This window comes from Miniopterus natalensis, chromosome X (assembly GCF_054644295.1).
Source record: "Miniopterus natalensis isolate mMinNat1 chromosome X, mMinNat1.hap1, whole genome shotgun sequence".
Taxonomy (NCBI): domain Eukaryota; kingdom Metazoa; phylum Chordata; class Mammalia; order Chiroptera; family Miniopteridae; genus Miniopterus; species Miniopterus natalensis.
In genome coordinates this window covers 99,360,341-99,387,190 of record NC_142103.1, presented here as the reverse complement: position 1 = coordinate 99,387,190, position 26,850 = coordinate 99,360,341, and the positions used below count along the sequence as shown (strand labels likewise).

General features: G+C 37.5%; 1 non-coding gene and 1 pseudogene across 1 annotated transcript; both read right to left on the bottom strand.

The window, feature by feature from the left end:
• Nucleotides 1-2,466: 2,466 nt before the first annotated feature.
• Nucleotides 2,467-2,572, bottom strand: LOC148090645 (U6 spliceosomal RNA). Its single transcript, XR_015713821.1, has one exon. It is a non-coding gene; the product is annotated as a U6 spliceosomal RNA (small nuclear RNA).
• A 9,204-nt stretch (nt 2,573-11,776) lies between these two features.
• On the bottom strand, nt 11,777-12,326 carry LOC107529499 (ADP-ribosylation factor-like protein 6 pseudogene; annotated as a pseudogene).
• Between the last annotated feature and the right edge of the window lie 14,524 nt (nt 12,327-26,850).

Below are 26,850 nucleotides of genomic sequence, written 5' to 3'. Positions count from 1 at the left end.
TAATTCTAACCTTCGTATAGAAGAAATGTGATCAAGAGCATAGTTGTTCAAGAGCTTCCACCACACAAAAAGCAGGGCATTGAGTTGTCACTGAGCTAATTAGTTTTTGTTAGTAATTAGAAAGAGCATCAGTTATCAACAAATAAAATGCTTAAGTAGAAAGAAGTCTTAAACACTGAAAAGCAAGATCTGAAATGTCATCATTTTGTCCATGGATATTCAGTTAATTATTAGCTATGAGAGTTAATTTTCAATTTTCAAAACACTGTATATGTTCAAAAGGATATTTCTCTAGAGGAGGGTGAAGCGCCATGTGCTAAATGAGGAAACCAGCCTGGCTAAGCTAGCAAATGGAAGTAAGAGGTCGAATCCATTTACAGAACTTAGTTTCCTGCTGTTCATTCCATGTTACCCAAGCTTCCTGATAGCAATGAAATTATCTTTAAGTGAAAGACCAACACTTGGGAGAGAAATTGAGCACAGAAAATCAATACTAAGTTTCAGTGGTTCCTGACCAGAACATTAAACTCCTTTTTATAGCACAGGGAGAGAGAGATCTAAGTGACTCAGTCCTTTCTCCCTGGTTGGTGGGCAACATCACAGACAATATTAGATTATGGTTTCTTTAAAAACTATAAAGATCACATAACTGAGAGGTTAGCTATTTTTTTCAGTGATGTCAATACTGATTTGAGATTTTCGTCTTTGAGTTGGCATTTTAATTAGGTATTAACTTTTTTTGTGAAAATAAAGATAAAAGGAATTATTTGGGATGCAGCCTTTTGAAAGCAGAACACTTGTCAATAATGTCAGAAAATATTAGCAGTGAAGAAGGGCAGAAAAGATCCCCTGGCCTTTTCTGATGAGGTGTGCTTTGAATCTGATGTTGTTAAATATGTGATAAATAAATGTAGTACAGTATGGAAAAGGTGTTATTTCATTCAATCTGGTAAGAATGTGATCTTGACCTTTTTCCCTCAAAATTGCTGAAAATCAGTTTTATAACTTGTACATATCCATATATTATTTATATGTATATTTTTGTATGTATGTATATATCTGTATGTGTATGACTCTATAGCAAAGGTTGGCAAACTATGGCCTGAGGGTCGAATGCAGCCTGCTGCGTGTTTTGTAAATAAACTTTTATTGGACCACAACCATATATTTTGATAAATTTATGTGTTGTCTGTGCTTAGTATCATGCTACAATGACAGAGTTGAGTAATTTTGACAGACTGTATGGCCTTTACAGAAAAACATTTACTGATCCTTGTTCTAGAGCCAGATCTTTCTACTTCTCTCTACTTATACTGGAATCGGACAGAAGAAATATTCTTTTTTATAAAGCTTTGTAATTTTTTAAGTATTTAAATTATGTAACATTTGATATATTTGGGGGTAGGGGGTTATTCTGTTTTCTTCTAATTTTTGAAGTTAGATGCTTATTTATTTAATTACAGTTGACATTCAATATTATATTAGTTTCAGGTGTACAACATAGTGATTAAAAATTTATGTATCTTATGAAATGATCACTCCAATAAGTCTAGCACCTACCTGTGCTGTACTTTACATACCCACAACTGTTTTTATAACTGGCAGTTTGTACTTCTTAATCCCTTTACCTTAATCCCTTTACCTTTTCCACCCATCCCCGCCCCCTTTCTGGTAGCTATCAGTTTGTTCTCTGTAATGAGTTTGTTTCTGTTTTGTTTTGTTTGTTCATTTATTTTGCTTTTTAGATTCCACGTATAAGTGAAATCATGCTGTATTTTCCTTTCTCTGTCTTATTTTACTTAGCATGATACCCTCTAGTTCCATCCATATTATTGCGAATGGCAAGATCTCATTCATTTTTTATTGCTCCATAATTTTTATCCATTCTTCTATCAGTGGACACCTAGGTCGCTTCCATAGTCTGAGTATTGTAAGTAACTGCAATGAACATTGGGGTGCATATATCTTTTCAAATTAGTGTTTTTGTTGTTTTCAGATAAGTGCCCAAAAGTGGAGTTGCTGTGCTCTATTTTTAATTTTTTGAGGAGCCTCCACACTGCATCATTTTACAATCCCACCAACAGTGCATGAGGGTTCCCTTTTCTCCACATCCTCACCAACATTTGTTATTTGTTGACTTTTAGATGATAACCTTTCGGACAGGTGTGATGTGATACCTCATTGTGGTTTTGATTTGCATTTCCCTGATGATTAGTGACCTTGAGCATCATTTCATATGTCTGTTGGCCATCTGTATATCTTCTTTGGAGAAATATATATTTTTTAACCAGATTTTTTTTATATGGAGCTGTATGAACTCTTTATATGTTTTGGATATTAACCCCTTACCAGATACACCATTTGCAAGTATCTTCTCCCCTTCAGTGGGCTATCTTTTTGTTTTGTTGGTGGCTTCCTTTGCAGTGCAAAAGCTTTTTATTTTTATGGTTCGATGAGAATAAATATTCTTTTTTATAATGCTTCACAATTCACATGTCATCCTTATGCAGGCATCATGCTAATCTTCTCTGTACTGTTCCCATTTCAGTATATGTGCTGCTGGAGCAAGCACAAGAGAATAAATATTTTTATAAAAATGTCTGCTTATGGAGCATATGCTATGCAAAGAAGGTGCTTGTTGACATGGAAGTAAAATTGTGTGGAAAAATGTGAAGAAACTCAAGAATGTTATTAGAGGCCTCTAAAGAGATAGAGAGAAAAGTAATATTGAGTTGTCAACCTGGAATTAATTAGAACTTTACCAAAATGCCTATGTAAATGCATATATCAGAAGATTCAATATATTTCAATTAAAGAAATTAAACAATTATTATGTAGTAGGCATTGTGCCAAGCCACAGAGGTTACAGGATGGGTGACTCGTGGACCTACCACATGAAGAACTAAAAAATATTTGTGTTGGGTTTCATTCTCAGACCTGTTGCTGGCTAGAGCACTGATCAATTAGGCCATTGAACTGGTACATTGGGGAAAGGAAGAAAAAAATGATCAAAATTGAGCTCTTTATCGTTCCCTTTAAACATGTTTTTCTTCATATACTCTTGGTTTGTGGGGAGACATCACCACCCAGCTGACCAACTTGATTGTCAACTTTTCTGCTTTCTCTCTCATGTGCTAGAATTTGCTTCCCACTTTACCTCACCTGGCTCACTGAGGTACCATCTTCTCTCAGAGGATTCCCTGACCTTATCTCTTCTTCTTTCCACACCAGCACAGCCTGGGTTATGTATTTGCTCTGTACGTTCCCATAGATCCCAGTACATATTTCCCATGACAGGTCTCTTGCCACCATGTTTTAATGGTTTCTTTACCTGGGAAGAGACCATTTTATATCACATAAAACTAGAAAATGGTAATGTTTATATGGAACACGAGTAAATGGCAGAGGGTAAATCCAGGTTTTTCAGCTGCCCCAGGGTCAATGCATATGTGAGTATATGTATGTTCACTTATTAATTAATTAATTAATCAATTCTTATTAAGCATTCTCTTCATGTTGGACACTGATATATAACAGTGGGGGATATAGCAGTGAACGAGGCAGAAAAAGTCCATGTTCCCATGCAATTTGCATTCTAGAGAGGACAGACAGACAATTAAGATTTTGAAGCCAGTCTCACCAATACCACTGCCATTTTGAAGATGAAATAAAACTGAGATCCATTACCTATTTTAAACTCATATTGGAACCATTAAACCTTTATTCATGTTAGAAAACATTGTAAATAGGTAGATTTTTCTAAGCTGTCACACAATTAATAAACTTTACAAAAGAATATAATAATATTTGAAATTCATGAGAAGAAAATCAGCCATAAATATATAAAGTGTGGTAATGACAAGTGTCATGAAAACAAAAGGCAGGAAAAGTGGGCATTGAATGTGTAGCTGGTGACTGTTTTGGGTAAGTGGTCAAGGACAGCATCTCTGAAGGCATGATGCTTAGCACTGGCAGGGACAGGATGAAAACACCGGTGGGTGAGGAGTGGCCAAAGCAGAATGAGAGTGTCAGAGAGGAAGGAATGGGATGGGTCAAATTATGTAAAACTGGCCAGCCTTCGGAAGGAGTCTGGATTTTATTCTGAGTATGACAAAGTAAACCATTGGAGGATTATGAGCAGGAAAGTGACATGGTTTGATCTAGTTTTACAAAGTTACCTAAGGCTGCTCTGTGGAGAACAGACCAAGGGTCTATAGGAAGAGAAAGTGGAAAGGTGAACTTGGACAATGATGTTGGCAGTGGTGGCAGTGAGAAGTGGTCAGATGTGGGATTTGTTCTGAAGGTAGAGCTGCCACAGTTGATTGAAGAACTGACTGTGGGGACGAGGAAAACAAAAGGGCCAATCACGGATGACTCCACGGGTTTGGTCTGAATAGCTGGATGTATGAAGTGATTACACACACACACACACACACACACACACACACACACACTCACCCACTCACCCCCCCCCCCCCCCGTGCATGTCATTGTGCCGGCTTAATGACATGAAAACTATTCATTAAAGAATTTAAATAATATTGTACATAAATTCTCCAATAAAGGTAAAAGTTTCCTCAAGCCGCTTGGCTTTTATTTTATGAAATAAAAGTGCCTAAAGAAAGTTGGCCTTTAGACCTTCCTTCTGATTTAATTTAATGTCCTCCAATGATAAGTGAAGGAATGGAGACCTAGAGAGAGGCTCAGAGGCTCATCCTACGTCACAATGTTAAAGTTTGCTAGAACAAGTAGTAGAAACCTTTTCTTGTGTTTCCTTTACAAATTTAGACACAAATCACCTTGCCTTTTATAAAAAGCACTATTTAATTTTGTATCTACTAAAATAAAGTTTGATGCCCAGCATGAGAAGTCAACTCTTGGGAAGTGTTTTAAAGTAGTGACTTAATAGTTTAAAATTTTCCTCAACACTATAAGTTACCTAGGTTACACATTCAATTTCACTCCCCCCCCCCCCAAAAGCAGGTAAAATCCAATCACATCTCTTTCTTTTAAATTCCATTTTCTTGTCTACTCTTAGTTATTCTATATGGAAAAAATCTACTGAATCTAATGAATAAAATAAACAAAATAGAAATAGACTCAGATACAGAAAACAGACTGGCAGCTGTCAGAGGGGAGGGAGGTTGGGAAGTTAGATGAGAAAGGTGAAGGGATTAAGCAAAACAAAAATGAAAACAAACCAAAAAAACACAAAACCTCATAGACACAGACAATAGTAAGGTGATTACCAGAGGGAAAGAGAGGGGGGGAGGTAGAAGAGGGCAGAGGGGGGATAAATGGTGATAGAAGGAGACTTGACTTGGGGTGGTGAACACACAATACAATATACAGATGATGTGTTATAGAATTGTACACCTGAAACCTATATAATTTTATTAACCAATGTCATCCCAATAAATTCAAGAAATTTTTAAAAAAATAAATAAAAATAAAATAAAAATTCTGAATTTCTTTTAAATTGCACATATAAACTTTTCCTCTTTAGAATACCTTTTGACTTAAGTTTATAATCTTCAACACAAGATAGAAAAAATGTACTTGAATATATTAAATGTTCTTTCCCCAGAGATGAAAAGAAGAAAGTTTAATTACGAGGGAGTTTTTTGTGCTGAAGTGAGCATAATGTAGTCTTATTAATAATTTTCTTCTTTGTCACTCAGCACATCTTTTGATACTGAACAATCTTTTGTGGTAGTTTCTTCTCATGAATTTATAATATTACCATATTTTTTAATGTGAAGTTTATTAATTGTGTAACAGCTTAGAAAAGTCTACCTCTTTATAATGTTTCCTATCATGAATAAAAGTTTAGTGATTCAGGTAATACATTGCAAAATGGCAGGTGATGGTGAAGTTCATTTTTAAAATCTTCAAGATTCTGTCTACTTTGAAGACACTATGAATCTCATCTCTATGACATTTGGGTTATCCTTCTAGGCTAGATTGAATATTATTTCGCATTAAAATTTAAATGTCATGGCCTTATATCTTTAATTGTGACCTTTAGGGGATGTCCCCTCCCAAATTAATACAATTCTCATTGCACTAAATTGAAGTATAGTATTCAATTCTTATTTCTCTAGGGTTAAGAGAAGCTAATGGAGGAAATTTTTGTAGAGAGATAAAGAATTGTACCAAGTTCACAATCTGGGAATGTTTACTTTCCACACAGCGCCAAAATGATGATTTTAGGTACATTGACCTACTGAAAATGCAAACAAAAAATACAGTGGCCCTGCCCGGTGTGGCTCAGTTGGTTGGAGCATCATCCCTTGCACCAAAAGGTGGTGGGTTCCATTTCCGGTCAGGGCACATGCCCAGGTTGCGGGCTCCTAATCCTAAGTGAGGAGGAATCAACTGGTCCTGGGAACTAAGAGAAATCAGAATACACAGAGGGCAGTGAAATCCATGAACCTAGAGGGCCAGAACCACTGAGATAAAGAAGCACAGCTTGGATCCCTTTCTTCAGGGCATGGTGACTAAGAGAAGACACTAGCCACCTGCCTGACTTATAAGCCACATTTGATAAGTTATTCTCCTTTGGCTTTAGTTATTGAATCCTTATCCCACAGCCCTACCCAAACCACTCCTGCCCCCCTCCTCCAACATCCTTGCGCACAGTTTTAGTCAACACTGCCCCTTATTCAGGTCAGGCTGCCATTTGGATTCTAGACAAGACTACAAGGATAGGAATAAAAGGTCAGCATTTGCATCTGCTTGGGGATAGGCTCAGAGGAGGCAATTGACCATGGTCCTATCTTTATATTAAAATATGCTATCATGACTTCTGATTGCTCATAAACAAACTGGGATATTTATTACACCCAATCCATTTCCCTCTGCCATTTGCCTGTGTAAATTCAGTCCAACCACCTGTTTGCAGCTCACTCCATGGTCTGTCACCCTTCACTTGGGCCTTATTCTTTTCTATAACCCAAACAAGTCAATACTATTTTCCAAAAATCATTGCACATTTAAAATAATACGAGTTCGTGATGATATCGCATTGTTAATTTCTGTCTGACTTGATGGAAACAAGGGGAACATTTTAGCTTATAAAAAATCCTTTCTAACTTATTTGCTAAATGTTTTTCAATCCTAATAACTAATAAAGATTTTTTATAGTGTTGATTAGCCATAAGGGTACTGAATACTATTTCAAATCAGCCCTAAAATATACTTAGAGCACTTGATCTGAGGGTCACCATGAGGTCTGTCTTTGTGTCCACCTAGAATTTATGAATATGCAAGTGTCTGCTTGGCTTCTTCAAGGCATTTCTAGAGATCTGGTAAATGGAACATGGGAACCAGAGGCCATGTGGAGGTAACACAGATAATAGCTGGTTTCCAGTCTTAGGAATAAAAGGGAAGGCAAAAGTGGGAGAAAGTTAAAAGACTCATTCCCAACTCTCAACAAGAGGATGGAGTGAGTGACATCTAGGGTTGGTGGAGCTGGATTCCCTGTAAACGTTCCTTGTTTAAAATGCATCTTTGCTTAAAACTTGGGCTCTTGACTTTTTGTGTTTTTTGAGGGGGGGTTGTCATGAGCAATACACTTTGATCTGTGTTAGATCAGAGTTCTTCAAGGTTTCCCTAGTTCATAAACCAAGGCTCATAGAATTTTGGAGCTGAAGGGAACTGTGGGAGTATGTGGTAAGCAAAGGCATACCTTTGTGTTGTCATTCATTACTAGAAACAGGGAGAGGCATATCAAAAAGCAAAAGATTACTCATTATGTTTAAAGAAGTTCAAAATTTGTCATTTGACTTTTATTTCACTGTGCTCATAATGTTGATTTTAGATCTCTGAATCATGCCCTCCCATGCCTTAATCTCAACTTCAGTTTCAAGCAAGCTCATTTATTTCCTGGCTCTCTAGAGCCTTCTATGCACCCCCATCCCCCTTGCTTCTTGGAGGGTGTGCAATTTGAGCTAGCCAGACTCTGACCAAAAAAAGGATTTTAATAGTTTGGGAGGGAAAAGAAGATAGAATGGCAGAGATAGCTACTTGTCAGACAATATTCAGTCTCCCCTTTCAAATAGAATCTGCCCCTCCCATTTAGCCAATCATATGGTCTCCTAGCCTCCCTGGTTACTACATGTGGTCATGTGATTAAGTTCTGGACTATTAGATGGCCAGAAATGCAAACACTTAGGCAACCCAGCCTTAAAAGGAAGAAGGTATATTCTTATCCACACCCCTACCCACCTCCTCCATTTTATTGATTAGAATGTGATTGTGGTGTCAGATCATCTTAGACCATGAAGATAAGAGCAACACAGGGTGTCAGAGCAGATAGCTGGAAGGGGTCTGGTTGTTGGGTGCCCTCGTGGAGTAGATCTGCCATACTATCCCTGGACCTCCTATCTCTGGACTATTTCATGAGAAAGAAACTCCTATCGCGTAAGCTACGTCATGTAGCCAAACTTGTTGCCTAGTAAATACAAGCATTTTAGGTATAGGGAATAATAGGGGCAAGAGCTTAGAAGTATGAAAATAGGGGCTGGCTGAAAAGAAGGGTGAGAATTCTGGTTCCAAGTTCCTCCTCCACACTCCATGTGTTACCTGGAGTGATTTCTTAACAATCCAAATCTGACCAGGCCATTCCCCCATTAAAAACCTTTCTGTGACTTCTCACTCCATAGCATGGAATTCTGAAAGAGGCAAAAAATGGGCCTTCCTCCAAAGAAGAGCACCAAGGTACCCAAAGGCCAAATCACCCTGGACAACAGAAGAAATCCCCATAAATTAATAGAGAATGATAATTATGATAGTTGGGGAAAATATTAGTTTGGGGAATTGTAAAAATCCTGCTTTAGATATTTGAGTTTGAATAGCTCAAGATAATTTGTGTGTCCGTAGCCTTCTTTTCCAAACACCACTGTTTGTTTTTCATTTTGTGCTTGGCACATCTTCTGTACATTTTAAATATTATTACAACTTCACTGCTGATTCTTTTTTTTATTACTTTTTCCCCCTCTTTTACCTTCTTCTACCTCCTCCACCCCCTTTCCCTCTGGTAATCACCACACTGTTGTCTGTCTTTGTGTTTATTTGGATTTTTTTGCTTGATCCATTCACTTTTTTCTTTTATCAAGTTTATTGCATATCTACTATATGCCAGGCACAGTTCTAGGTCCTGAGGAATACAGTGATGGACAAAATAGACATCGTCCTGCCATTATAGAACTTTTGGTCAGAGTGCATGATGAACATGAAGCAAATAGTTGCACAACCCCTTAATTGATTATAATTGGGATAAGTGCTCCAAAGGAGAAGTTGTAAGAATGCACCTCTCATTTTTACTTTTCATTCTCAAATTACCAGTTCTATAGTGTTCTCTATACCTCCTTCAAAAACCTATTTGGAAACTGTGGTAATTGTAATGAGGAATGTTCCAGCTCATCTGGTTTCTCTCTCCCCACAAACCCCATCTCTTGCACCACACACAGGACATGGTACCACCTCAGTTCCAAGAAGCCCTGGATTGCTTTGGGAAGGCAACATGTAAAGGCCCGCCTGGCTGGTGTGGCTCAGCAGTTGAGCATCAGCCTAGGATCCAGGAGATCGTGGTTTGATTCCTGGTCAGGGCACATGCCCAGGGTTCAGGCTTGATCCCCAGTGCGGGGCATGCAGAAGGCAGCAGATCAATGACTCTCTCATCATTGATGTTTCTTTCTCTCTCTCCCTCTCCCTTCCTCTCTCTGAAATCAATAAAGATATATATATATATATATTTTTAAAAGATATAAAAGCCCTAACCCATGGAACAGGGCATTAAAAAAATACTGGCTTCATAGGAGGTCTCCAATGCAAAAGGACAAACCTCTGTCATCTTTAGAAATAAACCACTTAGACTAGTGACAAGAGGAACTTTTTCATGAGTTCAAGTCTGCATTTATTAATTTCTAACTTTACTTTTATCTCATCAGTAGTTTTTAAAAATATAAACAACACTTCACCTAGCACTGTTAAAAACTTCAGCAAACTCAGAAAGTCAGTCAGGGACAACCAGAAAGCATAGTTTTATCCAAGCAAGAAAATAAAACTAAAGCAAATGTAAAAATTAACTGGTAAAAATATACCAGACATTTCCTTTAAGTGGCTCTCACCCAGTTTTGAATGGACAGTTTTCAGAAGACCATCTTCATTATAGTCATTTTTTCATGGATCAGTAAGAGTTAGATCTTAAAATTCTGTTAAAGCTCAAACTGAAAGCCTGTTCTTTCTAAAATGAGAATTTATAGTGCAGTTACAATTGGGGTACTAGAGCAGTCCATCGGGCACAGTAGGATGCAACTTCACCTTCACATATTCCAGAAATCATCCCATACAATTGTAAATAATTCCCAGCCATGCTTGGTTGTAATAATTCTCATATATTCCTAGAAAACATCCAGAATCTTTTCAAAGCAAAACAGAACTGGAAAATTATTAAGTTTTAATCCACTAACATTTATACTCAAGTCCATTTTTGTATTGGCACAAGGTACGCAAATTGCATAGAATAAATGTCCCATGTCAAAGTCCTATTTCTTCATCCTAAGTGACATTCATGTTGTCGGACACTTTTACCTCAGTTAGAAAGTAGGTTTGTTTCCCATTCCAGACATTACAGTCTTAAATCTTTTCCCCTAATGCCTCTGTCCCTCCTTCCCTCCCCTAACTTTCAGCTGATGACATATCATACTTGAGAAAATTGAAGTCACTAGACAGGAAACCATCTTTTCCATATTTGCCATCTTTCACACTGCTACGATGGAAGTTATATGCCTTCATCTATTAAAAGTACATTTTTGTTGTAAGAGTTATCTCTATGTGCTGTTTTCACTTCCTTACCTCCCATTCTCTCCTCAGCTTATTCCAAACTGGCTTCCAAACCCATCACCCCACTGAAACTGCTATTGTCAATGTCATCATAGGTCATAACTTATTAAATCCAATAATCACTGTTTGCTCTTCATTTTACTAGATCTCTCAATAGCATTTTAAAGAGTTGACTACTGCTCTACTGTAGAAATACTTTCTCTTTTAGCTTCTATGAACTGACTGCAATGATTCTCAAAGTGTAGTTCCTGGACCACCAGCAACAGCATCATTTGGAAACTTGTTAGAAATGAAAATTCTTTAACCTAGCCCAGATCAGTTGAATCAGAAACTCTGGGGCCCAGCGATCTGAATTTTAACAAGCCTTCTAGGTGACAAAGTTTGAAAATCACTGCTCTATTGATTTTCCTCCTATCTCAATTAGAGTTCCTTTTTCTTTTCTTTTTCCATTACATTTTATGTTTTATTGATGGTGACATATAGTAAAAATATAATATACATTAGGGACTACCCAGTCCCTTATAAATATTTAAAGTTCCTTTTCACAGGCACAATCACACTGTAGTCATACTGTAAACTAATTTTTTAGAAGACAATTTAAAAATACACTTAAAGATGTCATAATTCATGATGATATATTGAGAAGGATTTTAACTCTAACTTTAAAGATTATCATTATAATCAGTGTAGACCTTTACCAAGAAGTTGATAATTCTGAGGAGCTCTTCTGAGGATTTAGTTTTCATATAATTAATGGCTAGATTAGCATACCTATATTCTTATAAAGCTCATTCAGAGTCCATAAATGCAAGCAGATTATAAAGTATCCTTAGACACACAAATATCTTTTTAAAAATTTAATGTATCAGTTTGCCTTAAGATATGTTCCTTGAATTGACCATTGTTGAGGTTTCCAAATACTATCTTTTCATGTCTTCACAGCCTGAATCTGATCTTGAAGCCAGTCTACACCTTCTTGCAATCCTATTATGCCATCACTAGCACAAATATGCCATGGCATATCTTTAATTTTTTCTAAACACAGCAACTGAGACACTTTCTCTGGTGTCACTGCATCTCTAAGATCCATTTTGTTTGCAAAGAATAAGATTGGTATTTGGTGTAGCTTAATATCTGGATGATTCAAAAGAGTATCAAGTTCCTATTTGACCATAAATATTCTTAATCTATTAGTACTATCAATGACAAAAATAATGGCTTGTCCATCTTTATAACAGTGTTCCCAGAGATTTCTGTATTTTCCTTGACCTGACATGCCAAACACTGAAAAAAACAAACTAGATTATTTGAATTTCTCTATGCTTAATTCTATCACTGGAGCTATATATTCAGATTGAGCATTTAAAGATTTAAGTTTCTTAATAACTGATGTTTTGCCACTATTATCCAGCCCAAGGCACAACATGAATCTCCTTCTTCTTCAGGCCAAGCAACCTTGAAAGGTCTGGCAATTGCATAATTTTGAATATTTACAAAACAGCTGGTCTTTGAGGTTAGTTCTGCAAGCCCAGGAACTGGTGAAGAACAGAAATGGATTCACTGGGATGGAAATCTGGTGCAGGTGTCCCTCAGCCTTTTTCTCTTTATGCCACCATAGAGAGAATCACTGGTCCTAAGAAAAGCCACCTATAGAAGTTGAATGACCTGGTAGCCTCTGTCTCAGCTGGAACAGGTGTCTAGGCCTGTTGCGTTCCCCTGGCAACCGGTTCTTCCTCTGAAATCATAGAAAGTCAGCAGCTATTCTCTTGCTTTTCCAATTGAAGAGTTCTTAAAAATGCCAGAGGCACATGTAGGAGTATTAAAGTAGGTATGAGCACGGGTGGCATGGTCTATAGTTCCTTCTTAGTGTTTTTTATTTTTTGGCTTGTATCAGTTAGCTTTTGCTAAAAATAATATAATAAAATAATAATAATTTGGCTCATATATATTTTTCCCAATTGCTTTGTATATTTTCTTAGGTTGGGCTCCCCAGAAGTAGGCTATGGGGCAAGAATTGGAGTATAAGTGGCTTATTTGAGAGAATCCCATGAAGCATTGCTAGCGGCCCAGGGAGGTCAGATAAGAATGGCTAATATGAGATGTAGTGACGACCAGGTTATTCACATGGACAACTGGGTTCTGTTCCTCAGGGGTTACTCCATCCAAGGGTGAAGAATTTGGGAAATGTTTCCACCAGCTCCCATTCTCCATTGGTTGAGGGCTGCTTCTTACAGCTATAACTCCCGTATACTTGCTCACCTATCTGGTGTTGAGAGCCGAGCTTGAAGCAGAAAGTCCAAGTACAGTGGTGCCTGGGTTTTCGAATGTAATCTGTCCAGAAGACCGTTCTGAAACATTCGAAAACCGAGGGATCAACAGCCTACAGCTAGGCCTCAGAATCTTGCATTCAGCAGAAGCCACCGTGGCATGTTTGACTTGCAAGGCAAGTTCGAAAACCGAAACATTTCCTTCCAGGTTTACGGCATTTGTAAACCAGAGCGTTCATCAACGGAGACGTCTGAAAACTGAGGTGCCACTGTACTTCCGCAAAAAAGGCCTTTTGCATACGATGATGACCAGCTGATGTTGGTGGGGTACCACAACTTCTGGTTCAAGAATCCCTGATGGGCCTCAGGTGATCTCAAACCTTGGGAAACTTCCCCCAGCACACTGAGCATGGGTGGCATGGTCTATAGTTCCTTCTTAGTGTTTTTTAGGGTCTCTCTTCTCTGCTTCCCTGTCCTCTTAAGTGCATTTCACTAAGTTTTGTTCCCTGTCTACGCCCTTGAACTTGACCTATCAGTTCCTTAAAAGTAGTGATAGAATTAAGGACATACTAACACAAAATATGGTGCTTTGGCATATTGAATATTTTAAACTGAAGGAATTTGAGAAACAGGAGATAAGCATTTGACCCAAACTAGACCAATTAGAGTTTTCTGTAGAATTTTCTAGATTCAAAGTGTGTGTGCATGGGGGATGACTCTTCTTGGATTTTGTGTTAGGATGTATGCCAGGAACTGTTGAAAGGTGTTTAATTTACTATGTATAGCAACATCACTTCTAGTATGAGAGAATGAGGCCAGTACACAAGTACAAGAACAGGTCAGCAGAGATGAGGAATAGATGGAAAGCCAGAGGGCATTAAGTTTCTGGTTCCAGCCCCTAATTCTGGACTTCTTGCAGACTCTTCTCATTTGCCTTTTAGAGCATGTTCTTTCTCGTTTCATCATCCCTGATTCTTTGACTCTGTAACTACCAACTGCTGCTTTATATCCTCTGGCTCTGATCCACCTTGGTGTTGGCTTTTGTATCTCCTCAGTCAGTTTTAGTTTTGTGAGCTATCCTAAGAACCTTCTTTAGCTAGGTGAGTTAATAACTCCCTTTCTTTGTTTATCATAGTTTGATTTGGATTTTACGGGGGATTTTTTTGCAACAGAAAGAGTCTTAACTAATACCAATGTGAATGCATGAATGATCTCAAGACAACTGAGACTGAAGCAAACCCATTACTGTTTGCTAGTAATGGGAGCCTAGTTTGTTTAGCCACCACTACTTGGCTACTCATGCATTCATGAAATTACCTCATCACTGGGTCTAAGAAATAAGGGGAGGGGGGGAATCTTGTTCTTAGAATGATTCATGAATAAGGGTCTATTGATATTGTTGATACCCTCAATGCCTTAAGTTCTGTAGTCTTTTTATGTCATCTTGTGAAGCCATCTAGAATGAGCAAGTATCTACCTACACTTCCAAAGTTCCCTTATGGTTTTCTATTTATCCATCAAATGAAGCTCTTCCACCCATTCAAAGAAGAGGACTTAACTGTGGCATTCTACTCCTCTTTCTGGACATTCAGCCTCCTTTCATTTGCCTGATGGGAATTGTTCCTCATACTTTCATCACTCCTGGTTCCTTAGCTCTTGCTTTGGGTACCCTGGCTTTGACAAACTACTTAACAACAGAACTATGGGAAGAGAGGTGGTTTGCAAAAGTTCTTTTCTCTCAAATTAGTTTAGATGGTTATCCCTTGATCCATTGTTTAAAAAAACTACAGCCTATTTACTTTCAAAACTGAAGGTGTTAGTAATGTGAGATTGTCATACTAGTTATTTTAATCTTTCAAATCCCACCCCCCAAAAGATCTCTCCTACCTCATCCTAAACTAATCAGAACAATGCCCATCTGGTGGCTGTTTTATAGTTTTGGAAACATGCTGGTCCACCAGCTTTCCTAAGGCTTCCTCTCAAGTTTAAAGATACTGCTTATTAGCCACACACACACACAAAAAAAGATTAAAAAAGTACTCAACATTGGGTAGATTCCCAGCTAGTAATATGTAGAATCCTAAAAGGTGACACTCAGTAGAATTTGGAAGCCAATTAAGAATACTTTAAAATCAAGCTTTAAAAACTCTGTGTTAGAAATTTACATGAATATTTGAGTATGGAGAATTCCCATACAAGCTGTAGTACTTTAAGGAACTAACTTTATGAGTATTCTGAAACATGCAGAACAACACATCACTTGCAAAATTGTCTTTTATACTCCTAATCCCTCAACATAATGGCTTGAGAAAGCAGTTATGAAATTTCCAATTGGGATCACCATCATTCTAGCAGTTGTTCCTAGGGACAACTTTTGATTTTCCATCTTAATGATGCTGATGATAGAATGAGGGAAAGAATCTTTTCCTCTCTTTGACACTTCAGAAAGCAATTTTGCTGTTAGAGCATTTTTTTTTTTACATTTTGTCTTTTTGTTTTTACAACTTATCTTTCAGAAAAGAACTTTTGGGGCTTTTTGATTAAAAAGAATATAATAGGAGAAATGTTATTAAAAATAAATAACTTCTCATAAATCACTATAGTAACAAAACAATCTGGTTCACCTTTGTGAATTTTGAATTTGTCTTTGTTCATATTTATCCACAGATATTTTACATAGTCCTTCAGAATGCATATGAAATTTACATATCTGCTCTTTCACTAAATCTTCATTGTTAAATTTAAAAATAATATATAGTTAATATGCAGATCTATAGTGAATATTTTTAATCCCTGTTGTTAGACATTTTGAGTATTTGTAAATTTTGCTGTTCTAGATATGTTTTGTAGAAGCTGTTAAGGATCTGGAGCCAGCCCAGATGGAAAGAGAGCTGGGATCCAGCATTCTTGATATTCTTAGTGAGCTAATGCTACTCCTCACCTACGTCTTTCCTCTAAATATTTTAGACAATGTTTTTTACCTATTTGTGATCATCCACAGTCATTTTGTACAAGCCATTGCTACAGATTGCCACCATGGTAACTGTAAAATATCAACTATATTGTAGTGGTTTTCAAATTGGGCTTTGAAGACTTTTCCAAAGGCTTCTACTAAAAGGAGTGGGGTGAATGGTTGAGGTTCCGAATCCCTACTCCAGCTCCAGCCAGAGCAGTTCTGTATTATCAGGGTCTAGTATTAAATAAAAGTTTGAATACAACTGGACTAAATTATTGAGGTTCACTGTAGTGGCAAGTGCACACAAGTGGGCATGACAGAAGTATTTGAGCATTCAAAGACCTTGGTGGTATAAAATGATGTAACCACTTTGGAAAGAACTTCGAGAGTTCTTATGTTAAACCACTACAGTTTAACATAAGTTACCATATGACTCAGCAATTCCACTCCTAGGTATGTACAAGAGAAATAAAAACATATGTCCACACAAAAAAACTTGTACATGAATGTTCATAGCAGCATTTTTCATAATAACTAAAAAGTGGAAACAACCCAAATGTCTGTTATCTGATGAATGGATAAATAAAATATAGTATATGCATAAAATAGAATATTATTCAGCAATATAAAGAAATGAAAGTGGAGGGAGTCAATGGAGGGAAAAAAGGAGACATTTATAATACTTTCAGCAGTAAAGATAAATTTTTTAAAAATGAAGTGCTGATACATGCTACAACATGGATGAACCTTGACAACATTATGCTCAGTGAAAGAAGCCAGGCATAAAATACCACATATTATATGATTACATTTATATGAACTGTCCAGAATAGGCATATCCATAGAGACACACAGTAGATTAGCGGTTGTTTAAAACTGGGTGGGTGGGGGGTGTTGTGGAATGAGGAGTGAGAGCTAATGGGTACCAGAATCCTTCTAGTGGCAAAGAAAATATTTTAAAGTGAAATGTGCTAATGGTTGCACACCCCTAAAAAATACTGAATTATACACTTTACATATGTGACTTGTACATATGTGAATTATATCTCAATAAAGCTGTCAAATGAGGAAAAAAGAGAAAGAAATAGAACCTTGTCAGTATCCAAGAAGCTCCTTTGTTTTAGGTTAGGCTTCCTGGAAGCATAACCAGAGATGGTGATTCTTGCGCAAGGGGTTTCCCGAGGGAGTGCCCTTGAGAGACGGCGAGTGAGGAAAGCAGCAGAAAGCTAAGTGTGGTCTCAGCTGAGTGTGCACCAGCCTCGGCCTAAGCCAGCGGGGTGCTCTGGAACATGCTGAATGATATTCTGTGAACAGCACCACAGCGTGTCCCAGACAGAAGCGAGGGAGCTGGTTTATTGTTTTGTATCCTTGTCAGTCAACAGTCTTTGGCTGTGGGCTTCCTCCCCTTCGCAAGTGTGTGCATGTGTGAGTGCGTGCCTGTAAAATCTAAAACCAATTCTAGAAAGGGCATCTGTGACCTATTAGCAGATGACAGTCACAGCAGCTGGAGGATGATGCCCCAGCCAGGACCGAGGATCTGGGCAGGACACCAACAGTGTCCACTACATGTCCTCATGTCCCCTCTCATTATTACGATCTTGATCCTTCCCACATTCTTACTTTGGTGGGGTTGTCACCAGCACACGATTCATGAGCAATCTGATTTATCTCAGTGTTTTACCTCTTCGAAAACTCTGTGCTTCACACTGGAGCTAATTGGTCCCTGTTCTGTGTCAAACAATGTATTAAACTTCAGTCTTCCACGAAAATTAATAGCACAGGCCTATTTACTTATTATCAGCATAAGTGTTTTCAGACATTATTTCCTCTAAGAAAACTAAGAGAGTCATAAAAACAGAGCATGAAGGTAGGAAAGAAAAGAAAGAACTTTCTCATAGAGGAATGCTGAAACCTAGATACTATGTCTCCCACTTCCCTCATCAATATTCCTGTGACAATATTTCTGTGACAGTAGGAATATTCACCAGGTACCTTGGAGTTATGAAAAGCCAAGAGGGTTTTTGATGCTGAACTAACCTATATTTCTGAGCTCATAAACAAGCCCCAAGAGAAAATTTGCTCCGGGAAAGTTGAAAAAAGAAGAAAAAAAAATTTTATTTAAGCTTAAGGAGAAAATCAAGGTTAGAGTGTGTATTAGTTTTCTACTGATGCATGACAAAATACCAGAAACATACTGACTGCAAATAACCCATATTTTTTATTTCAGTTTCTGTGGTCACTCTCTAGGACCTTCCTCTCTGGGTCCTCTGCTCAGAGGCTCACTGGGCTGCAATTAAGGAGTCAGCTGGCACTGCAGTCTCCTCTGGAGTTTGGGGTCCTATTCCATGCTCATGTATTGTTGGCAAAATTCAGGTCTTTGCAGTTGTAAGGCTGAGGTCCTCAACTTCTTACTGGCTGTGAGCTGGAGATTGCCTTCAGTTCCAGAGGCCTCCCACACTTCCCTGCTACATGGCCTTCTCCACAGGCAGTTCACAACATGGTTACTTCTTCAAAGCAACCAGGAGAGTATCTTTCTCTAGTCAGCTACGATAGAATCTCATGTAACATGAAGTAGTCATGAGAGTGACATCCCAGCACATTTACCATCAGTTGGTTAGAAACAAGTGACAGTTCCCACTCACATTCAAGAGCAGGGAGGATTATACAAGGGTTTGACTCATTGGGAGTCACCTTAGGATGTTTTGGACACAGGTGGAAATGATTATAAATTTCTCCACTTCATTTAAAACTTTCTCTAAAGATCTATTGTCTTAAAAATAATCTTAATGTTTTGCTTTTAAAAACTTTTTTGGTAAAAAGATAATTGAATATGGCTTATTTCACTCTGAATATGCATAAGCTACACAGAGCTCCTACATGGTCTGGCTTCCTGGTACTTGCTGTTCCCTCCGCCAGAAAGGGTGCTTACATTACATAACAGCATGCCATGGTTCCAGGCACATAGTAGGTGCTCAATAAATACAGGTTGATTAAGTCAACAGATGCATAAAAAAGTGTATTTTCCATGCATATGGTGGATACCTGGCTTTTTTTTTTATACCGAAGAACAATATCATAAGTGTCTGTCTTAGCCTAGCTTCCCTGATGATGGAGGACTCAGGAGGAAACCAATAGCCTCTTGAGTGTGAAGGTGACAGTATCATCAAAAGTTATATCTTAGCTATAGTTTGTGGCACGCACAATGGGTTTCATGGTCAGCTACCCACTCTTCTAAAAAGAGTAGATAATATTTGGTTTACAAAAGCAGAGGCAATATAAGTGCCCAGAGTGTTACCCCTCTGAGTCACCAATTCTTGGATTAAGAACCCTGTGCGGTTTATATCAGGTTGATTGCTTATGGAATGGAATGTGCATGTATCAGTACAGTCCTACTGGGGACAACCCAAAGCACAGATAAGCTTCTTTGTTCAGTGAGCACATTTCCAAGACTCATGGCAAAATATATTTGAAGTTGATTAATTTTCAGTTCTTGTGGAAAGGATGGTCAGCATGTGTAAAAGAGGAAAAATTTATCTTAAAGTATCATCTGACTCTTCCATGACAATACCCAAGGGTTTTATTACTCATAGTACCACACAATGAGTGAAACAAAGTAACGGGGCATTCAACTATTTATTCTGATGAGTTACTCCTTGAAAAGAAAAACTTGTATGTCTATAATTGTAATGGTTAATTACATATGTCAATTTGACTGGGCCACAGGGTGCCCAAATAGGTGATCACACATTATCTGGGGGTGTCCATCAGGGTATTTATGGATGAGATTAACATTTGAATTGGCAAACCCAACTAAAGCAGATTGCATTCCCTAACGTAGCTGGGCCTCACCCAGTCAAGTGAACATCTTAATAGAACAAAGATCCTGACTCTCCCCAGAGTAAGAGGGAAGACCTCCTGCCTGACTTTTGAACTGGGAGCTCTTTTCCAGAGGTCAGACTCAAACAGAAACATCAGCTCATTTTGGTCTGAAGTCTTCTAGCTTTTAGGCTGGAACATATACCATCAGCTTTCCTGGTTCTCAGGCCTTTGGACTCAGAATGGAACTACACATTGGTTCTCTTGAGTCTCCAGTTTGCTGGCTACACATCTTGGGACTTCTCAGCCTCCTATTGGTTCTGTTTCTGTGGAGATCCCCTACTAATGTAATCATATAATACTGGTGGGATTTATTACAGCTTAAAATGTGATAACAAATGTATTTGGTAATTATTTACTTTTCCCAGGTTGACTCCTTATGTCATCTTTACCTGTTTCCTAAATTCCCTTCCAGTGGCTTTTTCAAACTTTACAATTCTTCTCAGGCCCCCAAACTAATTTTTCTCAATCTCAGACAATGAACCAGGTCCCAGTTTCAATGAACATGTCTTGGCTTGCTTGGTATCCCTTGTCTCAAGGTCAGAGCAGCTATCAGATAGTCCTTTCCATACGGCTTGTGCTTACGCTCACTCTTTCTCTTTCTCTTCTCATAATTCCTCTTGTTATTTCAAGCCTGGGAGTGGGAAACTGGTCCCGATTGTTGAGTTTGGGTTTGTACAACTTTCTCTGTGTAATTTTCCTGCTTCTCACTCAAATCTTCATATACAGTCTCTCTTTTTTTCAACTTAAAAAAACATATAAACTCACAAAGTCTTGGAAAATAGTACAGAGAAATTCTGTGTAACTTCCCCCAGCTTCCCCCAATAATAACATCTTACACATGTAAGAGTACCAAAATAAGGGAATTTACATTGGCACAATATTATTGACTACAGTATAGACCTTACTCAGATTTCATCACTTTTTACATTCACTCCTCTTTTTTTTTGTATAGTCCTATAACATTTTATTACATGTGCACATTTATGTAATCACCACCTCAGTCAAGATAAGATTGGTCCATCTGTATACAATTTCCTCATTAAAGCCTTCTGAAATTACCCAATTTGAGCATGCCTTCTGTTTCTTGCCAGCATCCCTACTGATGGACACTTAGATTTTCAACATTCCAATAGTGGAAAGGATCTATCCTTTTGTTTCTGAGTGAAGACCAAGAAGGCAGCAAGCCTCTGACAAAGGAGGGTTCAATGTGGCAACTGCAAAGTAAAAGTGGCAATTGGGCCTCTCTTGACAAAGAATATAGGAGATAGTTTTCACAGTGATATGGGAGATAATCTGAAGGTTTTATTTTACAATTGTTCTCACGCCTAACCATGTATCCAAATCACCCAGAGAGCATTTAAAAATCCCATCCATTAATCAACCAAACCAAAACAAACAAAACAAAAACAGAGACTTGGGTCTCATCACCAGAAGTTCTGATTCATTTTGTCCAAGGTAGAATGCAAGGACTGAAATTTTTACAAGTTCCTCAGGTGATTCTCATGTGCAGCCAAGGTTGAGAACCAGTTTTATGATATCTGGGTTTTATATCTTAATTAGAAAAAAATTACACATTTTTAAAATGATGACCTCAAGCTTTCCTGTATATTTGCTTTAATTTTTATTGAATTTAAATGTTTAATATATCTTGAATTTATTTTTGTTATAGGGAATGAGATACGAATTCATTTTAATTTTCCCAAACACAGGTATTTTGCTGTTCTAATATAATTTATTGCATAATCCATATTCTTTCCACTGATGTAAAATGTTACTCTGATGATTTACTGAATCCTTGAATTGTTTCACTCTATTTTAAAGTCTATATTTTGTTACATTGATCTATCTTTCTATTAAGTGCCAGAATCAAACTGTTTTAGTTATACTTATTTTATCATGCTTTAATTTCTGGTAGAAGTAGAGGGAACTGTTATTTTTAAGATATTGACTCTTTCCATTGAAAAAACAGATATATTTTTAAGTTCATTCCCCAATCTCTCTGTCTCTCTGCCTCTCTCTCTCTCTCCTCTTTAGAGTTTTAAAGTTTTCTTCATATAGATTCTATACTATATACAGGTTAAAAATATTTTTAAAAAATGGATCAGCTCCCTATTCACTAAAATTAATTTTGAGCCAGAAGGGAAAAAAAAGTCTGTGTTACTTATTCTTGATCATAAATGATGAAAATGACTGTCTTGTGTTATTCCATATGGGAATAGAACATGTGTTTAATATCTGGCATGATTAACAAATGTGTGCTACATTATCAAAACTTCTGGTATATCATATATAGAATAGTAAGTTTTAAAAACTAGAACCTAATAAAATACTAAATCCTACAGCAATAATATAAAATTTATTTTTTTGAAGACTCAGAAGCTATGTGTCATTATGAGCATGATGCACTGTAGATATTAATGGAAATTTTAGATGAGAAAATGCCAGATAAAAATGACTTTTCAGAAAGCAGGCACTACCCACAAAGACTCAGGATGAAAGCTACTCATTTTTTTCCAGCTTCTTTCCTGAAAGATAAAACTCCTACGGCCATGAGATACATAGAAACTTGGCTTTCTAAAATAAAATAAATGTTGGGATGAATCCATCTCAAGACCTAAATGCTCCAATATTTTCTAAAGTTGTAAATATTTAAAACTGAAAGATTTGAATCCATTTGCTGGGAGTCCTTTGTCCATACCCAAAGCTATACCAAAGGAATTTCTAGACTTATTAACCTGTGTCAAAGGTTTTTAATCAGTTAAATGGACAGTATTTGTGATTTCACAAAGAGTTAACATTTTGAAATAAATGGTGAAAATTCTGGAATAGGAAGAAGGGAAACACCCACAAAAACTTTAGAAATGCTACTTGGATATGCATATGGCAATATTATATTATAGTTAGTGGAAATATTATAAATATCAAGAAATAGCCATGACTGAACAATGCTTTTTATGTAACATTATCAAGGAAAATTAAACTATTCATAGCTACTATGTGTGTGTATTTTATGAATGTGTGTGTGTATATCTATATGTGCATATATGTGAATTTATATATATGTATATGTGTGTATATAATGTCTATAATAAGGTTAGAGCATTCTTTTTGGGGGGACATAAATAGGCACGGGTGCATCTTGGGGTAACATTTCTGGGGCTACATCACTAGCATATATTGGCCTAACTGGCTGTAGAAACTTAACTTTAAACAACTTTTGTTATCAAGCTAACCACTTACTTACAAAAAGTGGATTGGTTCATTGTATCTAAATATGCTTTCCTCAAAAGAAGAGAGTGTTTTATGTAAATAAAATAAAGAGCAGTCCCCCTCCTTTAAAAAAAACAATGCAGTTGTCTGTTTACTTTTGAATACCTAATTGTAGAGTGCTGGGAACTGGCCAGCATGATTTGGAAATCAAAGGCAGACCACTAAAACCTTGCTGCTGCTCTTAGGCAAGTCCTGTGTCCCACCAGCAGCTTCTTCTCTTCTAAAAGAGAGCTAATCATTGTTCACACTTGCTTTCTGGGCAAACACAATCAATGATCCTCCTCTGTGTGTCAGACAGTATAGTAAAGTAATGAAGCATTCATACAAGCGCGCTCGTGCCATCTACGTGAATAGCTGGGTGAATTCCTAGGAACTGTTTGGTGAAAGCTGGTGGTCTAGTTTCATTTTTTTGCATGTATGTGTCTAATTTCCCCAGCACCACTTTTAACAGCAAAATCTGTGTTTTAGAAAAAAAAAGAATAACAATAAAATATTGCTAATATTTCTATAAATTCCAAATTTTGCTAAAATATTTTGCTTGTTTGGCACAATTATGTTGTTTAAAAATGTTAAATTGAATTTAACCCTGGCTACTGTGGCTCAGTTGATTGGGTGTCCTCCCTTGCACCGAAGGGTTGCTGGTTCAATTCCTAGTCAAGGCACATGCCTGGGTTTCTGGCTCAGTCCCCAGTAGGGCATGCAGGAGGCAGCCGATGTTTCTCTCTCTCTCTCTCTCCCATCCTCTCTCTCTGAAAATCAATAAAAATATTTTTCTAAATGTTAAATTGAATATAGACAAATTTCATGGAATAAAATTTAATTTGGCTTCTATTAACCTACTTTCTCCAATATTCTAAAACAGCTACATCTGTTAGAACCTATTTCTTTGCATGAGGTAGAAGCTCTGGCTTTTAGCAATGATCTGGGAAGAAAGGAATTGAAGAAAAGCAGTTGAAGTAGTTATTAGAAAGGAAATAAAAGATAAATAATGGTAGCAGAGCACAAGAGTGAGTCTGCAGGGTGACAGAGGACATGTGCTTTTATCACACACAGTTATGGTCACATGAGCATCCAGTTATGCAAGTAATTTTGTGTCAAGTCTGTTCCTTGATAAAATAATGCCATAGTGAGTCTTATGGAAAAAAAAAGGGGGTGAGATGCTAAAATGGAAAGGGCAGGATCTAGCTGGTAAAGGCAGAAATCTTCAGGAGAAAAAAAAAAGGAGAATCTAGATAAGTTGGCAAGACTCAGCCCACCAATCTTGTCCCTGTCCAATTACTTAATAAAATATATACAATCTGGCAATTTTATGACTTCTACTACATCATTTTGGTGGGATGTTATCCAAATAGGGATAATTCCCATTCCTAAGAAATATTATCTGATGTGGCTGACTAGCCATTTTCAGTCAGCACAATGAATGGATCACCCACTAGGAAAATTGAATTACTTTAGGGAGATACTCATCTGTCTTTATTGAACACTTGTACTCAGAAGCTTTTCTGTTATTGAACTTTAAAGACACGCACTATGATATATGTCAATGCTGCTGTGCTAGAACCAAAACAAGTTAATTATGCCGACCCTAACACATGCCAGTTGCTACCCTTGGTGTAGGTTTGCAAACAAAGTTTTTGCAACCCTATCCACTTGACTGTAGAGGAGCTGCTGATCTAGCCTTGCATTTGTTTCTCTATTTTATATGTTTTTAAACATCTCAGTGTGATCCTAGCCATGAACAAGGACTATGATTGGTTCACCTAGAATTCCCCTGATTCAGTTTATTTATTTATTATATACTTAATATATGCTGGACACTGTTCCACATGCTTTACAAATAGTCACTCATTTACTCCTTCTAAGGACCTTCAGGTGGGGTTTATCATTACCCCCATTTTATACATGAGGAAACCAAAGCACTGAGAGGTTAAGTAACTTGCTCAGTGTCATACAACTAGTAAGTCAAGAAGCCAAGTTTTGAACTCAGGAAGTCTAGTTCCAGAATCTGAGCTTAAACACTGTGTCCACTTTTTCTGGTTTCTTCATTCCCTTACTCACTCTTTCACCACCACACTTGATTGAGATGTTCTGAAATTTGTAATGCTCTTACTAGTTCATTATTTTAGCTAGAGCAATTTTATCATCATGCTGGTTCTTAGCTTCTGGTCAGACTGGGAGGGTAGAGGTAAAATGGTGTGAGATTACAGTGAGAGAGGTACACATTAGACTACAAGTCCTGGAAGAGCCACAGTTATCATGTAGTCATGGCAGTGAGTTTTCTTTCATAGATTTCTCTTTAATGTGGAATCAGAGGCCTGGATTCAGATCCTAGGGGCACCAGTTGCCACTCTGTGACCTTGCCTTTGTTGCTTATCTCATTTCACAGACTCCTTTCCTACAAAATGGAAATTAATCTTAGTGCTTACCTCATAGGGTTATTGTGGGGATTGAAGGGGACAATATACAGAAACTAATTAGAATATGTCTGGCATATAATAATTGCTCAGTGAACATTATCTAGGTTGTGATTACTGTGATGGCTCTATCGATTTCAGGCATGATCTGTCATGTAAGACCCAAAGCATCAGAGAATAGGTTATGTTTAGTTGTCAGCTGAGGCCATTCTCAGGCCAAATTTTCTAAACAGTTGGTATGTGATAGTAGTTTATTGAAAGGGGAAATGGAAGGCACATATTCTTTTTTTTTAAGTGATGAACGTTTTTTGTTTTTTTCCCATTTATGTATTTTGTGGGTTTTTTGGGGGGGAGGGTTGTATTTTATTTTTGTTCAAAATATTACAGATGTCCCTTTTTCTCCCCATTGACCCATTCCACCCAGACCACCCTCCCCAGTCTTGTACCACACTATTGTCTGTGTCCTTGGGTTGTGCATATATGCATATAAGATCTTTGGTTAATCTCTCCCCCTCCACCCACCAGCCCCCTCCATCCCTCTGAGATTCATCAGTCTGATCCATGTTTCCATGTCATTGAATCATTTCTGTTCATCAGTTTATTAAGTTCTTTAGATTCCACATATAAGTGAGATCATATGATATTTGTCTTTCTCTGCCTGGTTTATTTCGCTTAGCATAATATTCTCTAGATTGGAAGGCACATAATCTTAAGAAATACTCTGCTTCTATATTTTAATCATGAAAGGTCTCTCTAACATGCTGATTTGGGAATAGGGAATAATATTTTAAATTGACATTGCAAAATGAGCCTCAAAAGTGCCTGACACATAGTAGGTACTCAACAAATATCACCTTCTACTTATGTTATATAACCCACACCCCTGCTGTCATTCTTATTTCTCACATCCCCAAACCTTGATTCTAGTCAAACCACAGTCACTGCATTCTTGTTCTCACTCTATGCCTTTGTTCACATTATTATTCTTGCATGGAATGCCCTCAACTCTCTTTTCCATGCTTCCAAGATCTACATGTACTTCTAGGGCCAGATCAAGTATGATGTTCTTCACCAGGCATTTCTGAGCCACACAAGCCTGCTTAGGGGTGAAGGTGAATTGAGAAAAGGCACTGTGTGAGCTAGAACTGAATGTACAACCTTCCAGAGCCCCCAAGGTCGGTTGTCCTTCCAGAAAGAACAGATGACAAGACATCAA